The sequence below is a fragment of the Octodon degus genome, unplaced genomic scaffold (genome assembly GCF_000260255.1).
Source record: "Octodon degus isolate 3935 unplaced genomic scaffold, OctDeg1.0 scaffold00031, whole genome shotgun sequence".
NCBI classification, from domain to species: domain Eukaryota; kingdom Metazoa; phylum Chordata; class Mammalia; order Rodentia; family Octodontidae; genus Octodon; species Octodon degus.
Genome location: NW_004524607.1, coordinates 7,501,465 through 7,511,327, shown reverse-complemented (window position 1 = coordinate 7,511,327; position 9,863 = coordinate 7,501,465).

The window sequence follows — 9,863 nt, the reverse complement described above, 5'->3', positions numbered from 1 at the left end:
TAAGATCTGGTTGTTATGGTGTCATGAACATAAAAAGCAATAAAAATGAAGTGGTTAACATGTGGAAGGCTTGACATTTGGAAGTGGTTGGTTTTGCTAATATTCAAACAAAATAAAAAAGCAAACAGAAAGATAGGTTAAGGGACCATCACTCAGAGAATGTTGAGTTTCTGCAATTCTGCCTGAATAATATCATCTGAGGCTTCAAGAGGGACAAAAACAAAAATCAAAACCCTTCAAGTGTCCTGTGAAGAGCTCCAAAAGAGTAAAAAGAATAATGGGGAAATTTTGTGAATTGCTGCCAGAGAGTAGAACATGTAGATTTATGAACATGTTGATTTATAAACATCTAGATTTTCTCTCATAATTTTGCTTTGCTATAGCTGAGCATATACAGAATTTCTTAGCTACATACTGACTGAGAGATACGTGTCCCCATGTGGAGTTGGATAAATATTCCCACATTTTCCCAGGAGCACCTGTGCACGCAGCCAGGTGGGCCGGCATTCATTTCATCCAATCATGTTCCAGACTCTTGATTCATAGCAACCTTACTTGTGGGCAGGAGGTCAGTGTGTAAAAGTCTTCCCAACCAGAAGAGTTATGAGCAGGTTTTCCTGTAGTAACTGATTAACAGCACAGGCTCCAGAAGAAGAAATCCAGGCACAAATCAGGAGGGTTCCCTTCACCAGCATGAGTCCAGTGGGGAAGGTGATTTCCCTTAAGAATGACCTGCTCCGACTCTAAGATGAAGTAATGTATAACGCAAGAACACAGCTCCTGCAGCCAGACTGCTTCAGCTCAAATCCCAGCTTCATTTCTTATGAGCCCTGCAGCTGTGGGAATTTCTCAGCTCAGCGTTTCCTCCCATAGGAGAGAGACGATATGCAGGACTCACAGTGTGTTTGTGACACTTAAGGGAGTTATCACATGCTTGAACCGTGACCTGGCACCCAGGGAGCACTGCGTAAGTGACTGCTATCAGAGCATCTTTAGGGTGTCGGTGACTGGACTTACAGTTTGCAGAAGAATCCGAAATGATTTAATTTGTACACTTTCTTCTAAGGATGATTTAAGGGGGACTTGTTACCATAGCAGGTAGGGTATCTGTCTAAAAAAGATGGTTTAACTGAGCTAATGTGGGAGGAAAGAATACATGAAACTAATATGTTGCCTAGTACTTCAAAATGTAGGAGAAAGGATTTTGAATGTTTCATAAAAGATGAATGTTTGAGATGCAGAGTCATATTTACCCTGATTTAAAAATCACAGTGATTTGATGCATCACACATGCATTAAATCATCATGAAGCTCCAAAACAGGAGAAAAGTTTATGTCTCATTCCTTAAAATAAAAGGCAAAAATTATAAAGCTCATGATAGGGGTATGAAGTAGCCAGCACTCTACCTTGCTGTGCAGTGTGACTCCTGGTCCTGGGTGCTCCTCCCACAATACCTCGTTGGCCTGAATCTGGCAGCTGTGCAGTGGTAGAGATGTTATGGTCCAAGAAGAATCCATAAACCACTTCCTGCCTCAGTGACACACCTGGCTACCCCAGAATTCCCCTTAGGGTGACTCTGAAGCCCTCCGAGCCTATTCTGGGTATGGGAGGATCTGGATGTTGAGCATCATATACACCATTATGTGTCTATTTCTTACTATGTGTGAGGCTCACTGACAACCTTCTGTTGTGGGCCCCCAAGTTTAGTTGCAGGTCACCTATATACACAGTACTAGTCAGTGTTTTCTAGAGAGACAGATACAGTACAAGATATGCAAATATATATAAGAATTTATAAGATTGGCTTACAAAGGCCATCAGTGTTGGATGTGGAAGAGTGCAGAAGGCTTCTGCACACTGGAGAATGAAGGCTACAGTCAGAAGTCTGAAGGTCACTGCAGTGCCCTGGGAGAATCCTTATCAGAAGGCTGGAGGATTGCAATGGGTGGCCAAACTCCAAGCTGGAAAGCTGAGGGTCCAGGCCAGAAGCTGAAAACTATCCAGGCCAGTGCTGGAACCAGGAGATGCTGCCCAAACTGAAGGCAAAGACTAGAGCTGTTCCAAAGAAGCAAAAGCCCATCTGGCCTTCTTCATTTCCTCTTTGTACCATGCAGGTGGCAATTCCCCAGGCAGGTCTTCCAAACCCAAGAGTATGGAATTGCTGAGCCAAGTTAGTTGAGTTTTTCTTACACAGTCGATGCAGCCACTCAACCATCACACACACACACACACACACACACACACACACACACACACACACACTTTATAGCAAGGGAAGCAATTACAGTGATTCCAGAATGAATTATTTTAACCAAAGAAGAAAGGTAAATGAAATTGGTGATGTGGAGCAAAAAAATGTATGATGAAATCATAAGTCCTTAGGGAATTTTTCTCTGATTCATCAGAGGATGCCTCTAGTAAGTAAGGAGTACATGATTTGGGGTTTGTTTTGTTTCTGTAGTTAAGAGTGACTATAAGGAAGACATACTGCTTTGTAAATTATGTGTATAAATGCAACAGATAATATGGGGTTAGAGAGAAATAGCTTTACATTATAATTAATTCATAAAGAGTAGCAACCTCAGTAGGACATTAATACTACCGGTGGGTGATTTTACCTTTATTAAGGCCTCTTGGGGTGGCCAGCATTGCCTGGGGATCAAGCAGCTAAGTCCCTATCCCACCCCTCCTGTGCTTTCTTACAAACACATAATGGAGATCATCACTGGTGCTCTTGTGGACATGGATATGGCACCCATGATTTCTATGACAGATATGACCACATTCCTGGGCTGCTGAAACATTGCCTGTGTGAAACACTAACTCATCCACCCCAGCTCTGGAACCAGGAAATTTCAATTCCTAGGAAGACCTTATGCGACAGGGAATGCAGACATCCAAGATCAGCCAGACAATTTCAGCCCATGACTGAAACTCAGGTGCTGTGAGTCCAGAGCCCACGCCTCCAGCCCCCATCAGGCTACCTTTCTGGGGCTTGTGCCATGCTCAAGTGAGGAGCATGAAACAGCACTGCAAAAAACTAGTGCAAAGCCAGGCACTGTCAGTTCCTTAGTCACTTAATAAAATAATATGCATGAAAAATTGAAATCCCATAGCCCAGAGAATCTACCCTTATCAGCACAAATGAAACCTGAGGGGAATGAGGACAATTCTGGAACAGCAGTGTGCTATAGCACTGTGATAAGGTTTTGGGAGCCCAAAGGGACCCTTCCCATTAGGACCGAAAAAAAATCTGACATGGACTGGGTCAGATGAAACCTACAACCCCAAGTGGAAGGCAGGGGAGACCCGAAGAGAGAGTTGTTTTCTAACAGCTTGTGAGGCAGGCCCACACTGAGAGCAATACCCAGGCAAGCCTCAAACTGTTGTGAGACATGCCTGCACCAAGAGTGCTATGTAGGATGCAAACGTGGCTCACAGCAAGGAGAGCTCTCAGTCTGTCAGACTTGAAGAGTTTCCCACAGGGAGAGAGACTTGAGAATCTGACACTGGATGAAACAACTAGAAAAGGGAAGACGTGTGTGTGTGTGTGTGTGTGTGTGTGTGTGTGTGTGTGTGTGATCACCTGGCCTCTGCTGGGAACTGCAAGAAGGACTTGGTCTAATCAGTTGGCAAAAGAAAGTAATTTTTAAAAAATGATTTGTGCCTTAACAGGCAAAGACAAAAAGCTGATTAGCTTAAGTGTGCTGGGATATCTGGGGGTCAGGGGGGAGGCAGGCTGACAGAGCTGAAAAGAAGCACAGTATGAGAATGGGTGATGACAACAATCAGCTGGAACAGGGACCAAGACCAACAGTGCACCTGAGTGGCCACCTAGGGAGGAGGCACAAGGCCAAGACTCAAGCCCATGAGGGCCTTCCAAGACAGGAGGGTTGAAACAGGGGTCATCTTTTCAGTAAATACAGAGTAAGCACAGAATGAGACACAGTGCAGGGTCTCCTCCTGGCCTCGGGAGCCCCAAGGCCAGCTCTTGCTGGTCATCACCAGCTTGGTGCTGCTCACAGTTGTCTGCAGGCTGGAAGAACTCCAGCCCAGGGCTGAATGGCCAAAGTCCTGTTGGGCCTAAGGAAGGTTTATAGGAGAAATCAAATTTCAAACTTTAGCTAGCTGGTAGATATATTTTTGATTCCCAGTGTGAGTTACATACATAAAATACTTCTTGTGTGTTCTAAATTCTTAAATTACAGTTGCAGGGTTAATTAGCTCCTTTCTCTGGTCTTTGTTGGTTTAAGATAAGAACACTGATTCAAACTTACTCAGAGGTAAGTTTACTGGCAGTTGGTCAGATTTACAAAGTACAGGCTGCACATGGTGGTGCACAACTGTAATCCTAGCACTCGGGAGGCTGAGGCTGGAGGATTGTTGTCAGTTCAAGACCATCATGGCCCACAAAGTGAACACAAGAATAGCCTGAACTGCATAATGAGAACGTGTCTCAAAAAAGATTAAAAAAATCACAAAGTAACAATCTGAGAAAGATTTAAAAGAAAGGAAAGATAAAGCCCACCTTAAAGTCTAAGCAGTGGCTGTCGAGTTTGTTGTAAAAGGTATATAGCAAGTGAAAAAAAATATGAAGGCTATAAATTTTTTGGATATCAGAGGATTTCCTGCTTGTTATTTGACGTGTGTGTGTGTGTGTGTGTGTGTGTGTGTGTGTGTGTGTCCAATCTATTGGAAGGCAACAGAAAAGTTAGCCAGTGTTTAATAAAAGCTAAACCTTTGGTATGGCCATTATATCCAACATACTATGAGAAGTGCTTCTTGTCTTATTTAAGTCATCTAAGTGCCATGTGTGCTGGACAACTTGATGAAGACTGAAAGGAGAAAAAGCTTATGCGCTGTAGTAGGGAGTCTTCTAATATTAATTATTTTTACCAAATGAGCTTTTCTTGTCCTAGAGACTGGGCATTTTAGCATAATTCTTTCTGATGATAGAAATATAGGCCAAGTCACAGCTCTACTTATCTGAAAAAAATTTATAGCAGACGTGTTACTTATTAATGATGAACTACAAAAAAATATAAATTTTGAAAGTCCTCAAGTCTAGTCTGCAATATTCAGTCTCTGGATTTTCTACCTGTAGCCAAATTTTTCAACAACTGACATGACCAGGAGTGGAAGAGTGTTACATCATGAGCTATAAAGGACAACTCATGTTAAAATTTATCATTTTTATCTTTCAGAATGGTTCTTCTGGGATTGATTCCATTAACGATATAAAGAAAGAAGAAAATATAGCCCCTTATTTGAAAGTGTAAGTGGGTATGAATACATATAAATATACATAGTTTTCAGCTATAGAGTCAGGAACAGTCCTTTTAAAACTTTGCTTATTATTTTTGCAATATTAGGAGTAGAACCCAAGGCCAGTCACACACTAAGCAGCACTATGCCATTGAACTATATTCACAGTCCAACATAAACATTAAAAACAGGAGCCCTGCAGCTCTAAATATAGTCATTTTTACTCAATATAGTTCGCTAAACTTCAGTCATCTACTATGGTTAGTTATAAAAAGTTGAATTTTATGAATGAAAATAACTGATTAGAAGAACATAATTCAACTTTTGTGGCCATTATGAGAATCCCCTAGTGTTCTTGCGATTCTTAAGAACTGTCTTTGTTATTGCCACCATTAAGCATGCTAATGCCACTCTTTCTGGGAATAAGATGATAAGGAAAAGTACATTTAAGGTTCTCAGTTTGTGCTATTATCTGATTTTGTTCTGACTTGATTTTTTTTTTTTTTGTAACAGTATTTTTGTCTATGATTGTGCTCTGAGACATATTTGGGGCATTCTTTAAAGATTGTGGTGTCCCCTTAATCTCCAAATTTGTGCACATGACTTTTCTGGAGGTGAGGTGCTTTGGGATATAAACATTAATATTAATAAAAGCTGAGACCAGGCCAGTGATCCGTGCTGTGCTAGGTGCTGTGGGAGGTGCTGTCCAGCCTGTCCTGGAACATCATGTTCTCCAGCTTTTCTACCTCAAGCCAGGGAAGTACAAAAGTTAAGATGACTGGGAGAAGAATAAGTGCTGTAGTACAAGACTAATGCAAGTTGCCACTTTCATCCTTCAAATGGGCTTCTGTGAGATTAGTAGTGATTACAATTGCAAAGAATGACAACAAGGAATATTCCTACCATTGTATGTGCATGAAGGTGTGTTTACATGGGCGCATGTAGAATTATATACAATTTGTCAACAGAGATACAAAAGAGATAGATTCTAAAAATGTCTTACAATTCCATAACTAAGTGGTCATTATCAAATTTTATCAATGTTGCTCACATGTCATATTTATACATAAAGTTACTACACTTACATATTGATAGATGTCATTTATACAGATTGATGAGCTTCAATTTGGCACATTCATGCCTTATTTGAATCATTTTAGCCACCCATTTCTCCCTAGCCCTTCCTGCCAAATTTCCCTTTGCTCACTTTCTCTCCCCTACTACAAGTTCTTCTGTTTTCATGTTTTCTCTGCCTCCGTCTATGTCTATGTCTCTCTCTTTAGTATTTTTATTGGAGTTTCCACATACATAAGAAAACATGCAACATACTGTTATTTCTCTACATGTGATGACCTACAGTTCCATCCATCTTATGAGCAAAGAATTTTGTTTCCCTTTTAGTGTCTAAGTAATATTCTATTGTGTGTGTATATACAGTATTTCTCTATTCATTTTTCCATTGACAGACAGGGTGTTACTATAGTTTGGATATTGTGGATATTTCTATAATAAACATGGGTGTCTATATACTGTGCTAACTTGATTTTTTTCTTTCAAGAAACATCTCATTCATTAAAATCTTTTGTCTTAAAAGAAGAACAACACGCATGTCATAGATTTGCTACCACTGCTCTAGGGCAATAACAAATTTATATGCTTTTTCTCTACATTCACAGCTCCGAGCACAGTGCTTACTACACAAATAGGTGACCTACAGATGCTTGACCAATGAAATTTGTTACAGAAATCTGTTTGCCTTACAGGCTTTGGCATCCACTGCTGACCTAAAGTGTTGGATCCACAAAGCACCCATCCAACTCTAGAGTCCACATCTGCAGGAGCTTGATTCAGGGAAATTTCACCTCTAAGCAGAGGAAAGTAGATATGACTTTCTACATCTCCCACATCTTCATTATCCCTGATTCATAAACATGACTATCTGGTGTTTGATTTTGGTGGACATGAGGCATTTCTAATAATAAAACTAATATCTGTTCAGGGACATCATTGGTGCACCATGTGCTCATGTAAATGTTTCTTCTGCACATTTTGTTTAAAGTCTCAATAATTCTTCTGTGAGTTGTATTACAGATGGCCCCATACTATTAATGAAGAAACGTAATGTAAAGAGACAGTTAATTAATTTACATGGGAGAATAGTGGGGCCAGTATCCAGAGCACAGTCAGAGGGGTTGAAGGAGAGAGGACATTTGTACTTTGTACAAATAAGGCATACCTTATAAACTATATTGTACTTTTATAAAAGATAATATACAAAATATAAATTCACATAAAGTATAAAGCAATAAGTCATATGGTGCTTTTGTACAAATAAAGCATAAAAATATGGAGAAAATAATTCATAGAGAGAACATATTTGTGAATAATATTGAAATCTATTCATAGAGAGAACAATTGTGAAGACTATTGAAATCCCTTAGTATTTTCATCACTGTCAGCAGATGGTACTTATTGTCATAGAAGTGAAATTCTTTCTGGGAACAAGAAGACAGACTGAGTCACATGGTGGGTTCACTGGACAAAACTTGAATTGAGGCTTGTTTTTATGATTTAAAAAGCGAAACTGGATGAATTTATATCTTGCTTTCCTTAGTCATGCCAATGACAGACACATGGATAAATGAAGTTCTTTAGTTGAAGTATTTCTGAGCATATATCATTGCAACTTCTAATTATAATAATTTAATAACCAAGATTGGTAATTTCCTGTTCTTATGTGGCAACAAGAAAATGATCTATTAACTTCAGTTATCAATCATCTACTTTGGGTAGAAATTCTCAATTTACTACACCAAGCTAGGAAAATTCCAAAGTTAAAATGATTGGGAGAAGTAAAATGATAAAGAAAGTAAATGATAAAATATGAAATTTCTAATTTTCAAATTTTTTGTGGGATTAATATTGTCATCTAGGAGAAATCAGGGCAAGTGCCAGTAAATTTTTTATTTCATTTAAATAGATACATAGGTAGATAATTGATAGATAATAGATAGATAGATAGATAGATAGATAGATAGATAGATAGATAGATAGATAGATAGATAGATAGATAGATAGATAGATAATCTATTACAGGGTTCCAGGAGTGACATTGAATAGCATAATGAGCCCATTGTTCTAAAACAGATTGGCATGCTCTATGTAATACAAATAGATGTCATTCGTAGGAGATGTGATCATAAGTTACAGTAGAATGCTTATATTTATAAAAAGTTAAGAATAAAAGTCACGTAGCCATTAGGCACCATCGATCTCTTCCTCCCCCCGTTCACTCACACTTGTCTCATCCAGGGTTCCAGGAGTGACATTGAATAGCATAATGAGCCCATTGTTCTAAAACAGATTGGCATGCTCTATGTAATACAAATAGATGTCATTCATAGGAGATGTGATCATAAGTTACAGTAGAATGCTTATATTTATAAAAAGTTAAGAATAAAAGTCACGTAGCCATTAGGCACCATCGATCTCTTCCTCCCCCCGTTCACTCACACTTGTCTCATCACCCTGGCCACTCTCTCAGGAAGCTCTAGAAATTCTCTTTGGCAGTATCTTCAAATGGACTCTGAGTGGCTGCCTGGATGCTACGAACCCATTCAAAATCTTTTCCTTTCGTGGTTGTTTTGACTTCAGTGAAGAGCTGGCAGTCATGAGGAGCCAGATCCAGTGAAGGTGGGTATGGACACACCATAATATTTTATTTGACCTTTATTGCTCTCAATGTTTTGAATTTATTGAGAATGTCATGGCAGCCCCAAAGGTGCTACCTGAAGACAGTCAGGAAGGAAGACTTTCAAACAGTGGCTTCAGAAAGTGATGAGCATGATGGCATAAGTGTATCCGAGTGGGGGAATATTTTGATAGAGATTAGTGGCAGTGTATCCTTTAATGAAATAATTTTCAATGTAGACACACCATAATTTGTGATCACACTGCTTATTTTCTCATATTTCTGCACATGTCGATGTCAATGTACATAAACCATATTTGTTTAAATAAGAACTACAGAATAACACTAAAGACTACACTGGAGACTACCTTCTTCTAAGAAACAATGGAAACAGATGATTCATTCTACAACCTAAAGATATTTATATAGAAATGATTACAAAACCATATTATGTGAAACAATAAAAAATATAAACAAATTCACCCACACTTACCATTGAAAACCTTTCTGGCTGGTGGAAGCGGGACAAGAGAAAGGTGAGCAATTATGTAGGATGACCTTCACTATCACTGAAGAATCACTGTTATCTATTGGCTCAGTAGAATCTTTCTTTGCATGCAAATTTGACAAAGAACCTACCCCATGACACTTTTGCCTCATTCTGAGGATTTCATGGAAATGACACATTGCGTTGTTGTTAAACAGACTCATTGCTCCCACTGCTACAGCCTTATTTGGGTGGTGTTTCTCAGCAAAAATTTGCATTCTTTCCATGTTATATACATCTTCCTAATCTTATTTGAAGGGAGCGATTCTTCTGACTTTTTCTTTTTCATTTCTTCAGAGGCCTCCTGCATAACTGCTGTTGGGAAATGATCACCCACAATTCCATCAGAGAGAGAGAGA